At 45.4% G+C, this 19,357-nt stretch overlaps 1 protein-coding gene across 10 annotated transcripts in view; it reads right to left on the minus strand.

Annotated features, from left to right (window-relative positions):
* TNR (tenascin R) overlaps positions 1-19,357 on the minus strand; it is a 416,877-nt gene that overhangs the window by 391,310 nt on the left and 6,210 nt on the right. For 2 of the 10 annotated variants that reach the window (XM_084977652.1, XM_084977651.1), the window contains exon 2: positions 6,370-6,536. The exons of the other annotated variants lie outside the window; for them this stretch is intronic. The gene's annotated coding sequence lies outside the window, so the exon portion shown is untranslated. The remainder of the gene's footprint in view (positions 1-6,369; positions 6,537-19,357) is intronic. 10 annotated transcript variants of the gene reach the window in all.

The raw sequence follows: 19,357 nt of genomic DNA on the forward strand, positions 1-19,357 counted from the left end.
GACACCAGTCCATCTGTCTAGTGCCCCAAGCCTCAGAAGAGGGGAGCAGCTCTATCTGAGCTGCAGCCCACCTCCTGCTGCAGACGGGTACATAAAGGAGCTGGGGCATGATCTAAAAAAGCTACTGTTGCCTAGCAAGGTCCTCAGATCCCTCCATAACACTCCCATGGAAAGGTCCACCAGACACAGCTAATGCCATGAACTTGAGGCAGCGTGGTGCAGTGGTGAGGGTCTTGCCTGCAAAGCTCAAATCTGATGTTCACAACTGTCATTACCAGCTGTGAGAATGTAGGTGGGTGACTTCCCCTCCTTTAGCTTTCCCATCAAAATCAGACAATTCATTGTGAGGATGCAAAAGTTAACACAAAGAAAGCACTTAGAATAGTCCTGCAACAAAGTAAATATTCAAAGAAGTATTCATTAATTTTGCTCTTCTTGCCTGGCCCCTGGCTGCTCATCTGCAATGAGTACAGATTATAGCAAAGATGTCCATGACCCAGCATCTTTCATTAGAGAAGCTGTGATGGGAATGAATGGCCCAGGAGCCCTGTTGGGATATGGACCAAAGTTTCCCTCCTCTCCCATTCTCCCACCTCTCCCTTTATCAAAACCAGTGCTCAAACCACAATCTGATTCTTCTTATTTGCCCCACGGTAAACCCCAGTGGAGTCAAATGTGTTTTTCTCCTAAGTCTTTTTATTTCTACAGGTCATAGCTGGGGAAATGCTGCTGGAGAAGCCCTGGCTTTAACAAGAATGAATTGTTCATGGGGAGGCAGGGCCTGCCTGGAGGGTGACTTTCTCATCATCTTTTCAGGACCACCATGCTGAGTAACATGTTTCTGCCCTAAAAGTGTGATTTGGGCTTTTTTCTAGGATGTTCTCACATCTTCACCAACTGTTGTGAACTAAACTGTGTCACCTCCAAATTCATATGTCGAAACGCCGACCCCCCAATGTGACTGTATTTGGAGACAAGGCCTTTATGGAATTAATTAAGGTTAAATGAAATCATAACGCTGGGGTCTGAGCCAAGAAGATTAGTGTCCTTATAAGAGGAAAAGAGACCAGAGCACTCCCTCTCTATCCACCATGTGTTGACTCGGCAAGAAGACAGCCATCTATAAGCCAGGAAGAGTCTTTACCAGAAATTGAATCAACTAGCACCTTGATCTTGGACCTCCAACCACCAAATGTGACCTAAATTCTTATTGGTTAAGCCACCCAGTCTGTGGCTTTTTCTTATGGCAGCCTCAGAAGACTAGCCCCCTTCCCATCCAGAGCTCATTGTCTTTCAGCCTCCACAGGACACTTGCCCAATCCAGGCATTATGCTCAGGGCTCAGACAATAACAAGGCATTTATAAAGAAAGGAAGGATGCAGACATATAAATAAACTGGTAGTTCTATTAACTTTTTAAAAAGGCATTTATGAGATAAGGGGCCAAATAGAGGCATTTTGCAATGGAAGTGGTAGATTTTACTTTCAACAAAGCTTCTGGAGCAATGGAGTTTGAGCATGGCCTGGAGGAAGGCAGACCACGTGTCAGTCAGAAGGAAAGCAGCTATTCCTGTTTGTTCTCATTAGAGGTTCTAGAAAAATATACTTTTGGTGCTGGTTTAATGACTTCACTAGTGCCAATCCAACCCTCTCATTTTACAGATTGAAGAAACAGTTTCAGGGAGGCCCAAAAGCTGGATGTGAGTTGTCTTCTTGGTGCATTTGTCTTCCCTGCTCAGCTACATTCAGAACTCCTTGCTTTGTGCTCCCGAGAGAGAGGCACAAGTAGGACTCCTGCTCATCCTTCATGGCTCAACTCAGATGTCACCTCATCAGGGAGGTAACCCCCTCTCCCGCCCTCCAACATGCCTGGTGGTCTCCAACACATTACCCTATTTCATTGTTTTCATAGTATTTTCACTATCTAGAAGAACCTTATTTGATGATTTATTTACATGTTTATTCACCATCTCCTTGAGTCAGAAAATAAGCTCTTTGAGAGCAGACCTATTTCTGTGCACCCAGCCTGACACATAGTAAGTGCTCAATAAACACTTAGGACACTGAGTTGTACTCTTAGTGGACAACCAAACACTGGATGTGTTCCCCACACCCAGGTCTTTACTCCAGATGGATCCGCCCACACGCCACCTGCCTGCCTCTCCTTTAATTCCCGAAGCAACTTAGCTGGAGTCTCACTCCTGAGTAAAGGAGACCTTGGCTTCTGGTTCATTCCACTTCTGCATTTACCAGGACCCTGATGCTGGGCTTCACCTTCCCCTCCAGGTCTCTTACGCATGGTAGATGCACTTTCACTTCGGCACAGCCCTAAATCTCTCCTCATGCTGTGGAACAAGCCTTATCTTTTCTCTCCAGCTTCCACCCCCGTCACACACTCACACACAACTGAAGGGAAAAGCAGTCTTTCCCAGAGGTGACAACGTCCCCTCTCTTCTCCCTCTCTATCTTGCTCCCCTGCTCTGCATGTGGCGGCTGCCACCCCTGTTGGATGTGCCTTTGGAACCACAGGATAGCAGAGGACCTGACACCAGGATTTATTTTTAAACTCAATCATGAGAGCCAAGCTGCTACTCCCTGGTTTTCAGACATGGGGACACTCCTTTGGTTCAGCCATCCCAGGATGGTAAAGCCACCTTCACTCCCAGCAGGTGATCTCAGCTCCCTCAGCTAAGGGACACACTGATTTTCCTCCTTCTGCCACTCCTGGTTCAGTACTCCTGTTAGGCTGCTCCTGTTGCCACCCTCCTGGGCCTCTCCCTGGCCGTGGAGAGCTTCATTTTCTTGATGTGTGTTTCCTGGTCATTCCCTCCTCCTCGTTGCCCTTACCCAGTTTGAATTGTGAATAATTCATGTGTTTCCATGATCCTGCCACAGTTTTTCTCCCTCATGAATCAAATCCCTGAGACACAGTTTATTTTCTCACCATCTTCTGGTCTGAGCGGCTGACAGGGACATGGTTTACTCCTGTAGGTCATGAATGGAAGGTAATATTTATGCCTGCTTATGAGACTGTTATCATTTTTCCCGCCCTGTTCTAGGATGTCCTGTTTTTCTAGTATGTTTTAATGGTTGTGTATTTGTAAAAGATTACATGCTTGGATAGATAAATTAATAAATGGATAGTTAAATAAATAGATGCACAAACAGACCGATATAATTCCTTTCACAGATTGCTCATTTGGTCACCTTTCGTAGCTAAAGTTTCTGGTAGGAGAGTGGTGCATGCTTTTGAATATGTTCCTCATACAAAGTGGATGCCCTAACTCCCAATTAGTAACCCCCTTCCAAAAAGCAGGCCTCATAAGGACCCGCATATAACCTCAGCACTTATCCCGTGTCCACCTGGGGGTCATTTCCATTCACTTAGTTTCCAAATATCTATTGAGGACTTACTGTGCCCCAGGAACTAGGCAAGACTCTGAGAATGCAAAGTGAACAAAATAGACATTATCCCTGGTCCTCCGGAGCGTCCCAACTACTGGGAAACTGGATATTAATTAAGTAATCCTATGTGCATATTGTTAGTACATATAAATAGGTATATTTCTAAACTGATAGATTTGAAATGTTCACATGAAATTTGATTTTTATTTTTAATATTTTGATCAAATTTGAAAGACTGATATTACAAATATAAACTATATGTATATATTTCTAAGCTGATAAATTATAAACCTGCTACAAGTAAGTAAGTGATAACCACGAAGTCAGGAAAAGAGTGAAAGCAGTTATCTGTGGTTGGGGAGGAGTTTGTGATCAGGACGTGCAGGGAGGGCCTTGAAGTTTTAGTAACGCTCTATCACTTGACCTGGGAGGTGGTCATGGGGAACTTGAATAATTAGTTTGGTTAAATGTTATGTTCAGCTTTATGTCCACCTCCATGTATATGTTACAAGTAACAGATTTAAGTGATAAAGATAAATTTAAATTTTCTTTGGGAGCATGTAACGAGAGCATCTGGCTAGGTCTGGGGATCCAGGGATGGCTCCCTGGAGGAAGAGGCATCTGAATTGAGATTTGCAGGTGAAGATGACTTGGGCAGAGGAGGAAACGTGTGGAGAGATGGATGGAGGGAAAGGGAAGGAGGCAAAGAGGGAAGAACATAGCACAGAACAAAGCCCGGGACACGTGGGGGCCTCTGGAAGTGGTGTAGTATAGCTGGAGCCCAGAGAGAGAGGAGAAGCAAGGCGAGAGAGAGAGGCAGAAGGGGGACCATGCAGAGCTTTCTTAAGAATTTTTGTTTATGCCCTAAAATCAATGGAAACTGCTTGAAGATGTTAAGAGGGGGAATGACATGATCAGATATATATACTGATGAGATCTCTTGACTAAAGTGTAGAGATTAGATTAGACGAAGGCAAGAGAGGATGTGGGGAGGATAGTGAGGGCTCTTTTAATCACAGAAGAGAAAGACGATGTTAGTTTGAATAAAGAACTAGCAGGTTAGAGATGGAGAGAGATGGAGAGATGTAAGAGATACTGAGGAGGTAAAGTCAACAGAAGTTGTCAATGGATTTGTAGCAGGTCTCTCCTAGAATGCATGTTTCGTGAACTCAGAGGTCTTTATCACGGCTGGACAGTCAGAATCCGGGACAGTTCCTGGAACATCTATGTCCCCTACCTGAGGACTCTTCAGTGTGTTTGTTTCTGTAACCAGAATGTGTCACAGAAATAGAACTAGAGTGCCAGGGGAAAGCTTCTGGGGCACCAAGTACGCTTTAAAAAATGCAATCAGACAAACAGCTTAGAGCGTTTAGGAGCCACCCTGGGGATTCTAGCACTTCTGAATGGGCAAGTAAATGAAGCAGAAAATGCATTATTTCAATGATAGTAAATATGATGAAAGAAAAAATATATAAAGTTACTAGTGCTACTGGGTATGCTAAAACACCAATCTTCACAGACATCTCAAAGATTGCTCAGATAAAGAATAAATGGCCACACAAACAGCAGCCAACTAATCTTTACTTAAACAGATGATGCCAGCATCAACTCTGTGTTACAGCCTGAAGGACTGTAGAAGGCCAAGAAATGGAGAGTAGTGATGTAACAGGTGGAAACTTGAAAGCTGTAGAAAGAAGTTCGGATTATCGCTATTTAATATTTTTTGAGTTTAAAATTTTGATGGGAGAGGTTCTCTGCATGTGGGGCCTGAATCTCCAAATGAAAGTAAAATGACACTGCAAATACAGCGCCCCCCATTTCCTAAAGTACATGTAAGTCAAATGAGAGTTAGAAGGCTTTATTCAGAGAGGTTGCACAAGGAAGGACATTTTCTCTCCCTGTCTGGGGTCAGAGAAAGTACATATACAAAGCTGAATACATTCTGGGACTAAGCAGACACCCTTTTTGTTGAGAGGAGGTCAGCTTAGGCAAGATCTGAATTTGAGGTGTCGACGTTTAAAGCCCCAAATCAGGCCAGTGAGAGAGATTCTAAGAGGAAAAGCAGAAACAAGAAAAATGTGACCACCTGTTATAACAAGGCCTGGGTATTTTTAAAACATTCTTTTTCAGAATAATTTATATGATTGCATGACAGGAAATTCTTCAAAGCAATGGCAATTTTTCAGTGAAGTAAATCTGATATACAAATAACCTTTGATTATAGGCGAATCAACAGAGAGGTGGAAGAGGGCGGGACTGGGGAAATAAGCTTGAGTGAGCCCCAATGTGGCATGTAAAGAGTGACAGCCAAGCGAAAACAAGGGCATGAAGAGGCCACAGATCTGTTAGACTGAAATAAAGATCCTCTCTGCCAAAATATTTGTGGGGGACTCCAGAGAAAGGAGCCAGGCTACAATAAGGGATCTGCTTAAGGAATGACAAGGGAATTGTTTGTTTTTGTTTTTGTTTTTGTCTTTTAGGGCCACACCTGCAGCATATAGAGATTCCCAGGCTAGGAGTCCATTCGCAGCAGTAATAGCCAGCCTACACCAGAGTCACAGCAATGTGGGATCTGAGCTGTATCTGCAACCTACACCACAGCTCATGGCAACGCCAGATCCTTAATCCACTGAGAAGGGCCAGGGATCGAATCCATGTCCCCATGGAGGCAAGTCAGGTTCGTTAACCACTGAGCCACGACGGGAACTCTGACAAGGGAATTCTAATGACAGCTTGATCTTGTTTATTAAACTGTGGATGTAGGGTCAAAAATGGTAAATCTTTTTCCAGGGAGTCATATATTGCCCAGGAACTTTGCATTCACAAGATTTTTGCTAAAAATCCCAATTTTCTCCACAGTAACTTTCAAGGACTATAATTTCTACTATAGCGCTTACAGTCAACCTATTCAACCAGCTTAAAATCACAGCCAAGACTGAACCAAATCTAAGAGTCATGTTCCTACCAAGGTGAAGGTCTCTGCAGCTCACAGGATGAGACACTGGTGAAGCATTCAGACAGCAAGGATCATCCAGCATGCTCCAGTGGGACACTGGCAATCAAGAGAACTGGTCCTGGCTTTACCACTGATTTTTCCATGAGATTTCCCTTTCCTGTCCTTGGTCTCCTTGTCTATAAAATAAGAGAGTCAAATTAGATGCTTCCTAAGATTTCTCTAGATTCTAGGGAACAGGTACATCAAAAGTCCTGAGGGGCTGAGATTGGCACTTCTGATAAATCAGTTTGAGTGTAACTGAGTGAACAGCAGAGAGAGACATAAAATAGAGGACAAAGAGACATGTAGGGTTTTGTTGATCATATAAGACATTTGAGTTTTATTTTAAGGGTAAGGAAAATCATTGGAGGATTTTAAGAAAGGAAGGAATATATTTTGATCTATTTCAATAAATCACTTCAGTTTGGGGTATAGATTGGCTCCAGGGGAAGAGTGGCATTGGAACAATAGTTGGGGGCTCTTGCCGTGGTTCAAGTGAAAGCTGGGGGCATTCCTAGGAGAGGAAGGATTTGAAAAGTACCTTAAAGGTAGCATCAACTGCACTTGCTGATAGATTGATGTAAAGTGGTGTGTGAGGAAAAAGGAATTAATGATTACTTCTAGCTTTTTAACTTGAGCAAATAGGTAGATGTAGTACATTTTACTGAGAAGAGAAAGACTAGCTGAGGAGCAAGTTTAGGATATCAATGAATCAAGAATTCCCTTTGGACATATTAAGTTAGCAGACTTTATTAAATATCAAAGTAGAGATACCAGGGGGACTGCGGGCTCCTCTAAGCTGGGTTCAGGAAAGATGTCAGAGCTAGAGACATGGATGTGGTACCCACTGGCATATAAGTGGTGTGTGGTCCCTAGGTGATCATGAGACTTTTCTCTAGGCTCAAGACTGAATTCTAGAGCCTTTTAAGTTTTAAAGCTTGGGTACAGAAAGAGAAACCAGCAAAGTAGTAGCTCCCAACACAGTAGGAAAACCCAAGTGCGTGTCACCAAAGCCAAGGGAAGTCAGTGGCTTAATGAATGAAATTGCCCAGAGATGCTGAGAGTCAGGTATAAAGCAGGAGAGAAATGACTGAGACCTAGCCTGATAGGACCACTGGAGCTGCTGAGCAGTGTCTGTGGAGTTGTCAGGATGGAAGCCTGATAGGATGAGGAGAGAATGGAAGTGAGCATTGGGAATGGTGATGTGTTCAATAACGTGTTTTGCTGAGATGAGAGCTGAGAAATAGAGAGGAAACAGGAGGAGAATAGAATAGGAGAGGTTTTCGTGTATTTTTAAGTAGGAGAAATCAGAGGGTACACATAGGAAAATGAAGTAGCAAAGGAGAAATTGAAGATTCAAGAGAGGATGGGTGATAATTTCAGCAATGAAGTCCTCAAGAAGCACAAGGTCACAACACAAGAGGGGGACTGGCCTTTGCAAGGAGCAGGCGCCCGACACCCATGAGTAAGGAGGAAGACCGAGGGGACCACAGAGACAGCAAGAGGTGTCGAGTCAGTAGTCAGTAGCAGGAGGATGAGGGAGTGCCTGTCTGTAAAATATCAAGTAAGGTCTTCAGCTGGAAGAAATTAAAAAGGGAAGGTAGGCAGTCTTTAGAGAAATGAGATGCAAAATTGTTATTTCAGACCGTGGAAAATCAATGTGCTAAAGAAGTATCCTGGCCAGACTGTTTCCAGGATCTGCTTGGGATGTGGGATCATAATTGAAAAGCAACAATTATCCACACGACTATCTATTTCCCTCTGGTGATGTGTACTTGTTCAGAGGTAATCATGGCCAGAATTTAACGAGGCGGGGTTCTGCCAGGTGAGTCCAGGACAAGGCCACAGAGGTTTTGCAAGGGATTAATGCCAATGATGGAGGGTAGATCCTAAGCCTGGTAAAGGGAAGCAGTGGCTAGTGAAAAAAGAGGCCAGGTCGGAGGCTTGGATACATCAATGCCAATGTGTACTTGCTGGATTTGAAGGCGCACAGAAGAAAAAGAGGAGTGGCCAGAGCTGGGAAGTTTGACATCAGGACTCTGCGGAAGGTGCACCGGCAAGGGCAAGGATGTAGTCATGGGAGTGGGTGAGCCCTCTGATGCTGTCATTAAAGTTTGAAAGACCCACTCCCTGCTTTCCCTACCTGTGTATCACCTGTCCTTATCATTGACCGGAGAGATGGTTTCCTACTAGGCATGATTTAAAAGATGCTGCAGAAGCCCCATCCCCCCAAATCTTACTACAGAGGCTTGTAACTGGTTTCTGACATTGTGCTGTTAAAGCTTCCTTCACTTCTTTCCTTCTGCTTTCCATAAGTGCCACCACCTAACCTATTAATTTGTTATCAATCATTTATACATAGGTGTGATTTAGTGGCTCAGAGCCTTTCAAGTAAGACAGCAGCTGGCTGCAGTCAGATTTTTAAAGGTGATAGGGCATAGCTTTTCTTAAGGAAGACTCTGAATAGGGGATCTGCAAAGGGGGAGGGAATTGGGATATAAACATTTGTTGAGCACCTACTGTGGGCTGTGCTCTGCTCCAAGAGCTTTGCATGTGCGTTATCATTTGAGACGCCATCGTTTCTTCCTGTTTATGCAACAGGAAGGCTCAGACAGAAATATCTGTCCTTTGCCCAAGCCCCACAGCCAATGAGTTATGAAGCCAGGATCTGCAGTCAGAGCCACAGGGCCTAGGAAAGATGTCTGGATAAGAGGGGGAGGTGTTTAAAAGGAGAAATAGAAGGCCAGAGGCACATCTTGGCATAGCTCACAATCCTGGTCTCCAGCTCCCTCCCTGAGGACCTCAAGTTGTGTGTGTGGCTATATTTGGTTTTTGTTTTTGTTTTTTCACTTTCTTTAAGAGGTTGTTCCTTGATGAGTTTTTTCCTTCCTTCCATTTTTTATAAACGATAATTTAAATTTTTTATTAGGTACTCAGCCGCAGTCTAAATACCCCCATTTGAATTGCTGACACACAGATCAATAGGAAAGCACTTTCCCAGACTGGAGCCCTGGCCCGGGAGCCTCCCAGCCGCATCCTCTTTCCAGAAGAGAAGAAATTGAAGCAACAGGACAAACCATTTTCTTAAACAAGCCACAGTTCAAGGAAACAGAATGAGCATTCACAATTTCTGGTCTCAGGGCTTTTCTTTCTTTCATTTTCTATCCCTCATTCTCACTAAACAGTCTCGCCTTTAACCTCTGTATTACCCATCAGAGTGGCATCATTTTTAGGGAGGAAATAGAAAAAGCAGGGCAGGTGGCTGAGAACTGGCCTCATGTTTTTCAAATGAGAGCAGAACTGCATCCCGTAAAGCTCTGTCAGAGAGGGTTGATCTAGAGGTTCTGTGGGTCCTACCCAACCACCTCCAGGCCCCCACTGTCACTCTCTGGCTTGGAGCTCTTGCAGAAGATATGGTTAATATAAAAGAATATCTCGATAGCAAATAAAATTCCATTAAGCTTTTAATTCTCTGATGAAAAGGGCCACAAGCTTGCAACCAACAATATAGCTTAAGCTATCACACCAAAAGCACCCAAGTATTGATAATTCTCCCCATGGGTATCTTGAGAGGAAGGTCCAAATTCTAATCTCCTCCTTCAGTATCATCTCCCACCATTCTCACCACCACCACGACTCAATGGTCCTGTGTTCCAGCGATATCACATTTGTTATTTACCTTCTGACATGCCCTTTCTATGACTCTGAGCCTTTGCATATGCTGTTCCCTCTCTGATTAATGGGGTGACCAACTAGCGAGAGTCACCCCACCCCACTTCCCTCATTCGGTTGGTTCCTAGACATTAACATTTCCTTGTGCTGTGAAGCAGTTACCTATCTTATGATTTCTCCTCTGCCCCAACCAGACTGAGAGATCCTCAAAGACAGGGCACCATGTTTCATTCAACTCCATATCCAGCCATTAACAGAATGCCTGGCTCAAAATAGGTCTTTACTAACAGCCTGTGGCAATAGAGGACTCTGGATGGTGAGCCATTTATTCATACGCTCAACCAGTATTTTACTAAACAGCGTTCCAGGCTAGGAATTCAATTGTAAGACAAAGTCCTTACTCTCAGAGAGTTTACCTTCTATTGGAAGGAGACAATGAAATCAAATAAATATATATTATGTTGGCCGGTGACAATTGAGATAAATAAACATAAAATAGGAGAGTGACAAGGAAAGTGATTTTATTTACTTCTTAACATCTATTTCCCCTACCCCCTCACAATCACATTCTACCCTCTATGAGTTCAGCTTGATACCGCATAGTATTTATCTTTCTCTGTCTGGCTTATTTCGCTTAAGATAATGCCCTCCAAGTTCCATGTTGTCACAAAGGACAGGATTTCCTTTTTTTGTTTAGCTGATTGATATCCTATTGTGTATCCTTTCATCCACTGATGGACATGGTGGTTGTTTCTAAACCTTGGTTATTGTGAAAAACACTGCTCTACCGGAGTACAGATGTCTCTTTGAGATAGTGATTTCATTTACCTTGGCTATATACCTGGAAGAGGGATTGCTGGATCGTATGATAGTTCTATTTTGAATCTTTTGAGAGACTATAGTGGCAGTACCAGTGTGCATTCCCATCAACAGTGCACGAGGTCTCCCTTTTCTCCACATCGTCCCAGCACTGGTAATCCTGTCTTTTGAAAATAGCTATTTGGACAAGTATGAGGTGATACCTCCTTGTTGGTAGTTTTGTTTTTGTTTTTGTTTTTAAGGGCTGCACCCTTGGCATATGGAGATTCCCAGGCTGGGGGTCAAAACCAAGCTGTACCCCTTGGCTAAACCACAGCAATGCCAGATCTGAGCCACGTCTGTGACCTACACCACACACTGGATCTTAACTCACTGAGTGAGGCCAGGGATACTAATCAGATTCATTTCCACTGAGCCATGATGGGAACACCTCTCCTTGTGGTTTTGATTTGTATTGATCTGATTACTGGTGATGTTGAGCATCTTTTCATGTGCTTGTTGGCCATTTGCATGTCTTTGGAAAAATGTCTCTTCGGGTCTTTTGCCCATTTTAAATTGGATTATTTGGGGCTTTTGGGGGTGTTTTTCTTTTGTCTTGCTATTAATATATATGAGCTCCTCGTGTATTTTACATTTTAAGCCCCTATTATATATGCGGTTTGCAAATATTTTCTCTTTCCATAGGTCGCCTTTTCATTTTGTTGATGGTTTTCTTTTCCATACAAAAGCCTTTTAGTTTGTTTTAGTCCTACTTGTTTATTTTGGTTTTGTTGCCTTTGCTTTGGGGGTTAAGGAGAGCTATTTCAGGTCAGACTAATAGGTTGGGCCCCTCTGTGGAGTTGCCCCTTGAGGCTACTAGCTTGCTGGATGCAGGCTCTACATTCTTTTGCTAGTGGTGAAGAAGGTGAGAGCTGGTCCCTATGTGGTGGCTGTGATGAGTGATTCAGGTTCCCAAGATGGCTGGGGAAGGCAGGAAAGCCAAGACGATGAGAAAACTTGGCTGCTGTAGCATTCAGCACTAATCTACTAAGGGACCTACTTCAGAACACATTGTAGAAGTGAAAGAGCTTGAGAGCCTTGTGCCAAAGGCTCTAAAGGACACCCCACGCTCTGCCTAGTTCCCCTAGATATGCTGCAGAGCTCTTGGGAGCTGATTCTGCTTCCTGGACATCTCTGGGAAGAGGTCTTCTTAACCTTTGTGATTTCAATTGTCAGCCCAATCATAGCACGACAAAGAGGGCTGTAAAATGATTAAACCTAAAGTTGCAAAATTTGTGATCTCAACTCTGTCCCTTTCTACCTGTGCTATTTTGGACAAACCATTGAGAGTCTATAGAAATTCTTCCATCTATAACACTGGAGTAATTAATAAATCATTTTGTCTACCTTCACATACCGTTTTGCAGATCAAATGTGATACACGTAATAGTACTATGAGTATTACAAAACACAACAAAATGCAAGAAATTATTATTGCTAATCATCAGGGAATCAACATTTACTGAATACCTATGAAGTGCCAGAAGCCCCATAGGTGTTGACCTTATTCAATTTTCAGAACATTTTAAAGAAAGAGGTATGGTCATCCTTTTTTTTTCTTTTTTTTTTTTTTTTTTTTTTTGCCTTTTAGGGCAACACCCACAGCATATGGAAGTTCCCAGGCAGGGGATCAAATCGGAGGGGCGGGTGCCAGCCAGCTCACGGCAATAGCGGATCTTTAACTCACTGAGCAAGGCCAGGGATCGAAACGGCAACCTCATAGATATTAGCCTGGTTCATAACCCGCTGAGCCACAATGGGAACTCCTATCATCCTCACATTAGAGTTGAGGAAACAGGCTCAGAGAGGTTAAGTGGCTTCATCAAGGGGACAGAGCTAGGCAGAGCCAGGATCCAAGCTCAAGTCCACTGTCTTCAGAACAGATGCTATGTCTCCATCACTCTGTGTTCTGCCTGGGCTGGTAGTTAGCCCAAGCTTGGGATGGATTCTCAGCCCTGAATCACCTCACCCCGAGCTTGGATTGTCCCTCTCAGCCTTAATTCAAGAATGAGACACTAGCCTTTAACCAAATCTGCACTGGGGTACCCAGGCCCCCTGGTTCTCAGTGCTTCTACTGGGGTGAACCTGCTACATCAGGAATATTGGGGAACACTGGGGAACATTGGAGGTGGGCTCTAAAGCACTGCACAGACCCCCTGCTCCTTTGGCTGATATCCTGCCACTATCTCCATGTCTGGCTACACTGAGCTGCCCTTTGGCCCCAGCCAACACTACCTGCCTCCCCTGCAAAATTCTGGTGGTCCTGGCTGCCACTGGTGTTCAGTTCATGTCCTCACAACTGAACAAGAAACCGACACAAGAACCACTGAGCTTTACTACATCTGCCTGCCATACTCTTCCCAGCTGAACAAATCATTTGAGAATCGATTACGGAATTTTTATTCTGCACGGTGGCAGACCTGAATTAAAAGATGTGGCCCACAAGTGAACGGGTAGTTACAACTGTGGCCCAGATAATCCCCAAAGTGGATAAACCACAAAGTGAATGAGGCTTTTGTGGGCAGATGAGAATTGACACCACCTTGTGAGATTGGATGAAGGAAAATCCATTTAAGAAAACTCACTTGTATGGAGCTGGATTCTTTTCTCATCCTGGAGGAGTTAAATGAGGCTTTGTTGAAAAAAACAGGACTCCCCAAAGGAGGGGCAGATGAAGAAGTGACAGCACTGAGCCCCTGAGAGAAATAGCGACGGATCCAGTCTTATTTTTAAACCAACATTTGTGATTCAAACCAAGCTTATAAGAACTGCAATTCTCCAGTTTTTGCATCTCTCTTTGGCCACCAGGAACCAGGGTGGTTTCTGAGTGATACTCAGGACATCATGGTAATTAAGCACACAGAGTTCCTGGGTTCCAATCCTGGCTCTGCCATTTATTATGTGTCTTCTGGCAAATTAAGCAATCACTGTGCCTTAGTTTTTCCATCTGTAAATGGGGACAGTAATAGCACCCCCTTCTAAAGGGAGTTGTATAGATTTAGCAAGTTTCTGTGTGTGGAGTTTTTAGATTATTGCCTGGCAATCATGTTTATCATGTAGGTGTTAGTGATTATTATGCTACTGAAAATAGACATGGAGCTGTTTTTGGATCCAGTGGGTGACTTATGAACCCAGTAGATCCTAACATCCTCATAATGGATCTTGGATCACCATTCCCCATGGTCCCTACCTTATTGCTGGCAGGGCTTGGTCAGGCCAGATGCTGAGCCTAACTCCATGGTAAGACTCCAAACTTCAAAAATGAAAAAAGGAGTTCCCGTCGTGGTGCAGTGGTTAACGAATCCGACTAGGAACCATGAGGTTGTGGGTTCGGTCCCTGCCCTTGCTCAGTGGGTTAACGATCCGGCGTTGCCGTGAGCTGTGGTGTAGGTTGCAGACGCGGCTGGGATCCCGTGTTGCTGTGGCTCTGGCGTAGGCCAGTGGCTACAGCTCCAATTCAACCCCTAGCCTGGGAACCTCCATATGCCGCGAGAGTGGCCCAAAGAAGAAATGGCAAAAAGACAAAAAAGAAAAAAAAAGAAAAAGAAAAAGCTGTTTTCCCATTCTAGCAGTCTTTCACCATTGGCAAATAATCCCCTTAGCAACATTTGACCTTAAGAACTTACAAGGAAAAGGGCAAAACATTTCAAGGAACAAGAGCTGGGTTTATACTGCAGCAGAGTAGGGGGTGGCAGGTGGGATCTCCTGGCCACTGTCAAATGATGTTGCCAGAGTCCCCCAGCCCCTCGCCGCCTGGAAAGCATAGAAGCAACAGAAGGGGGTGTGTGTGGAGAGGGAGCTCTCTATGGTCCTTGTCTCCTCCACCCTGGCCACAAAGACTAACTGCAGGGAAAAGGGGGCTCCTGTGGGGTCAGAGGGAGGACACCGCCAGGAAAGCCACTACTGGCCCTCTCTGGTGGCGTTATTCCCTTTCCCTCCCAGTCTCCAAGGATGGCTGCTTGAGCCTTTCACTCTCACTAAATTAAGCTGATAAAATACAAATGAAAAAAGGGGCGGGGGCAGGGAGGAGAGTAAGGCACAGTCTTGCTCTGCATTTTAATAACCCTTGGACTGTGCCTCAGACCATTTTTAATAAGAGATTGACAGATAGTGGTCACCTCCCCACCCCCACCTATTACACATCAGGCTCCAGATCAAAAGCACCCTTTCCTCTCCTCCAGTATATCCCACTTGCCCTCTCCGTGACTGGAGGATGGACAGAGGATGCCACGCCCTTGGCATGGTTTGCTGACCTCTTGAGTGTCAGGTCTGGAAGGGCATCCCTAGTTACCCAAAGACATGCTTCCCAGGGATCTGTGCCCCAGATGGGCAGCATTGAGCCTCTGATCTTTCCAGGGAGCCAGTTGTGGGGATACAGACAGGCCCCCCACAAAGGCAATTCCAGGGGGTGAGGTCTATCTTGTTTGGTCCTATGAGTAGCTGCCCCAGGTGCTCTAGCCCAGAGATCTTTGCTGGACTGAGGAGAGCTGGTAGCAAGACGAAAAGAAGACAGGGTTCAAGTCCAGTGCCTGTGGCCAGAAAGTACTTGCTCCTGCTGCCAGTCTCAAGCCACACGGGGTCTCCCCGACCCCACAGGGAGAATATATATCAAAGCACCCGGTGCTCTCTGACCTCCACCCTCAAAACACAATCCTCTCACCATAAACATGTCCATCAAGATAGAAATCCATTGACTGGGAGTTCCCGTTGTGGCGCAGTGGTTAACGAATCCGACTAGGAACCATGAGGTTGCGGGTTCGATCCCTGCCCTTGCTCAGTGGGTTAAGGATCCGGCGTTGCTGTGAGCTGTGGTGTAGGTCGCAGACGCAGCTCGGATCCCGCGTTGCTGTGGCTCTGGCTTAGGCTGGCAGCTACAGCTCCGATTAGACCCCTAGCCTGGGGACCTCCACATGCCACGGGAGCGGCCCAAGAAATGGCAAAAAAGACAAAAACAAAAAACAAAACAAAAAACTCCATTGACTGAAGATCCTCTATGTGCTATGGGTCACTATGAGCCTTCATACAGAAAATGACATCTCATTTAACCCACACAGCAATTCTAAGAGGTAGCAACTATTTACCCTATGCCATGGGTGAAGAAACTGAGGCTCAGAGAAGTCAAGTGACTTCCCCAAGGCCACACAGCCAGTACGTGGCAGAGCCAGGATTCAAACACTTGTCGGGCAGGATTTCATGAGTGTTTCTGCCGGCCCAGCGTGGGCGGCAGAGGAGGCAAGGCAGGCGGGGGCGCAGGAAGACAGCTGATGTGGGGCTGGTCAGCCCGGCTCTGCAGTCTCATCGCCATATCCCATCTGGAGCTATGAGAAGCAGAAACCTGGCAGCTTCCGAGGCAAATGAAAAGCCAACCTTCCTCAAATTGTTTTATTTAAAGCCAGACTCCTGACTGTTTGAAGCCGCTTGATTTTGGCAGTACTTGTTCCCGTTTCTTCTTCCTCGCTGCTTTTAAACAGCCCTCAGAGATAACAGGAACACGTCGTTGCCCGCGCCTCGCTTGCAGATGCTCAGAAGACCTCTGCCTCTCCCCACCCCCGCCGGCTGCTCGGAGCTGCAGCTGGGTGGCGCGCCTGTGAGCGTGGGCGCGGGGACGCGGCTGGGTTGGAGCAAGACAGGGAGCCTGGAACTGATCTGCACCTGAAGCATAGGTACCGAGGAAGCCTTTTGCTTTTATAGTGAGCATCACCGACGTTCAACTTCATTTATATCTCTATAAATGTATACGGCTTTGAACAGGAGGCTTTACGGTTGGGTTTATAAGTTCCACCTCCCTGTGGCACAGCCTGGGTCACCCTGAGGAGATGACCCCTTTACGGACTGCATGGCCTCTGCCCTTGGCGACATAACCATTTGCAGGGCTCTCATCTGGTCCTCAGGGGATCGCCCCTTTGCTGCCTGGGCTCTCCTGCATGTGCCCTCTCACCCCTGGCTGGCAGCTGGCCCAGGCTGTGGGGAGGAGAGGGAGGACACCAGGCTGTCAGATGACTTCCGTTCCACACCTGTCCCTTGGCCAGAGCCTGGCTGCTGACCTTGATATTGACAAGCTCACAGGAGATGGCAAGACAGGCTGGCAAAACCTGGTTTATGAAGGTATCTGTTTTACAGAATCCGTTTAGATAAACAGCATCCACACAGATGCAGGTGCTCAGTGGCTGTGGGGTTTACAATACTTTAGGAGACAGGCAGCCGCTTCTTTCCTGATGCGCTGGCAGAGATAAATTCAAGGTAATCTATATAAAACCCAAGCCTTTGAAATTGCACACCGTCAAATTCCACCAATTACTCTAGCCCAGCCAGGAGGTGGCTGTTAGATGTTCTTCTTATGGAAAACATAATTATAAAGGAAGAGAAAACGTTTCATAAATAAAACTCAGAATGGCAGAAGAATCTGGAGGGAGGGAAAGGCAGGAGAAAAGGAATCCGAAGCTTCAGTCTCCAGTGGAGTGTGGAGTCGGGCTCAAAAACCCCATACCTCCTTAAGGTTCAAATTAATTTCAGTCCAGCACAATTTCCAGGTAATTAAGTGGCAAGAGGTATCTTTTAGATACTTTTAAATATCAGCCAGCCGGGTTCTCGGTGCTAAAGGAGAAGAAAAAAATAGCCAACACATGCTCCTAAAACTAAGACGATGTAAAACAAGGACCTACCTGGCCCATTAGCACTTGAGAAGAATATAAAATCCAGGTCAGCCCAGATAATTGTTAGCGTGTTAAAATGCCAAGGACCCCAGGCTGCCCCCAGCCCCCAGGCCACAGGAAATAGCTAGTGACACATTCATTCATGCACCATGCCAGGTGTTGTGTACTTGTGCTCCATTTGATTCTATCTAAGAACTCTTTAAAGAGGTCATGATCTTTGTAGGCTTTTTTGGGGAGGCGGGGTGAGGAGGGCAGGGAAGAAGCCTGGGAGGAAGTTCAGATTCAGACAGTTCAGTCATGGCCCCAGGGCACAAGGCAGGATCTGGTGGAGCAGGAATCTGCAGCCAAGCTTTCCGGTAATAAAGCCCCAGTCCTTGCTTCTGGCTGCATTTCCCCCCCCCCTCCCCCCCGGGGGTCGGGGGAGGAGGGGAAGAGGGGTGGATGATGGGGGGAAGGGTATGGCTAAGACCAGAGCAGCAGGAAGGAGTAAGAGAACTTGGGCTGTGTTGCAGAAAGTTCAAAGCAGCCGCACCACCTACTAGCTGTGCAGCCTCGGGCAAGTTATTTAGCCTCTCTGAATTTAGGAGCTTTATTTTCCTCATCTACAGGTTCTGTCCTCTGTGCCTTCGTAGGGAAAAGCGACTCTTTCAATTCAAGTTGCGCCACCACCAGGGTTTTCCCTTCTCCTTCGGCGGGAGGAGGTTTTGCTCCTGGGATGTGGTGAGGACTAAGCACTGAGCTCGGCACCTTCCACATGGCAGCGTCCGGTAAAGAGAGCTCTTTGTCCTATTCTGGTGAGAATCAAGTGCGAGACTATATTGCCCAGCCTGGTAAAGTGCCCGGCACATATGAACAAGCATAAATGATACCTATCATCATCATCACCACCAACACCACCATTATTATAACAAGGGAAACAAACATAGGAACTCCTGTACTTAGGCCGAGCAGAACCAATAGCAAATGAGGAAGTTTTTCTTGGGCTCTATTATGTTTTTCTTGAGCCAGGCCCTATGCTGGACCCTCCCAGCCTTTGCAGGATTGGTTATCTAGGTGGAGAGGCACCTGGGTTTTCACATACAAGATTAGCAATAATACAAAATGTAAAATTCCTTTAAAGATACTTAAAGGGAATCACAATAGAACCTGTTATTAACTGCCAAATGGGTGAGTAAAGCAAAAACAGAAAGGAGTTAAGTGGAGTTCCTGTTATGGCTCAGCGGAAACAAATCTGACTAGTATCCATGAGGATGCAGGTTCAATCCCTGCCTCGCTCAGTGGGTTAAGGATCTGGTACGGCCATGAGCTGTGGTGTAGGTCACAGATGTGGCCTGGATCTGGTGTGGCTGTGGCTGTGGCGTAGGCCAGCAGCTACAGCTCTGATTCAACTCCTAGCCTGGAAACCTCCGTATGCCAAGAGTGTGGCCCTAAAAAGACCAAAACAAACAAAGAAGTAAAAAAAAAAAAAAAGAAAGAAAGAAAGAAAAGAAAAGATAAGAAAAAGAAAGAAGTTAAGGCCCAAGCTGCAAATCTAGGTTTGAGTTCCTGTTGTATCACTACTTAGCTGTAAAAGGTTGAACAAGACACATAAATCATAATGCCTTTGTTAGCTCGTCTGTTAAATGGGTGTAATAGTATATGTCATAATGTTTTAGCCACTAAATGACATAAAGTATATAAAACATTTATTAATAGTAACAACAGCAAATATTTATTAAGGGCCTTCTCTATGCCAGGCACTTGGCTAAAGCCCATAGCAAGCACTCAGTCAATGT

This window comes from Sus scrofa, chromosome 9 (assembly GCF_054392235.1).
Source record: "Sus scrofa isolate SSC_HxYL_T2T_F1_AM1 chromosome 9, Sscrofa_HxYL_maternal_Yorkshire_Landrace_v2.0, whole genome shotgun sequence".
Taxonomy (NCBI): Eukaryota; Metazoa; Chordata; class Mammalia; order Artiodactyla; family Suidae; genus Sus; species Sus scrofa.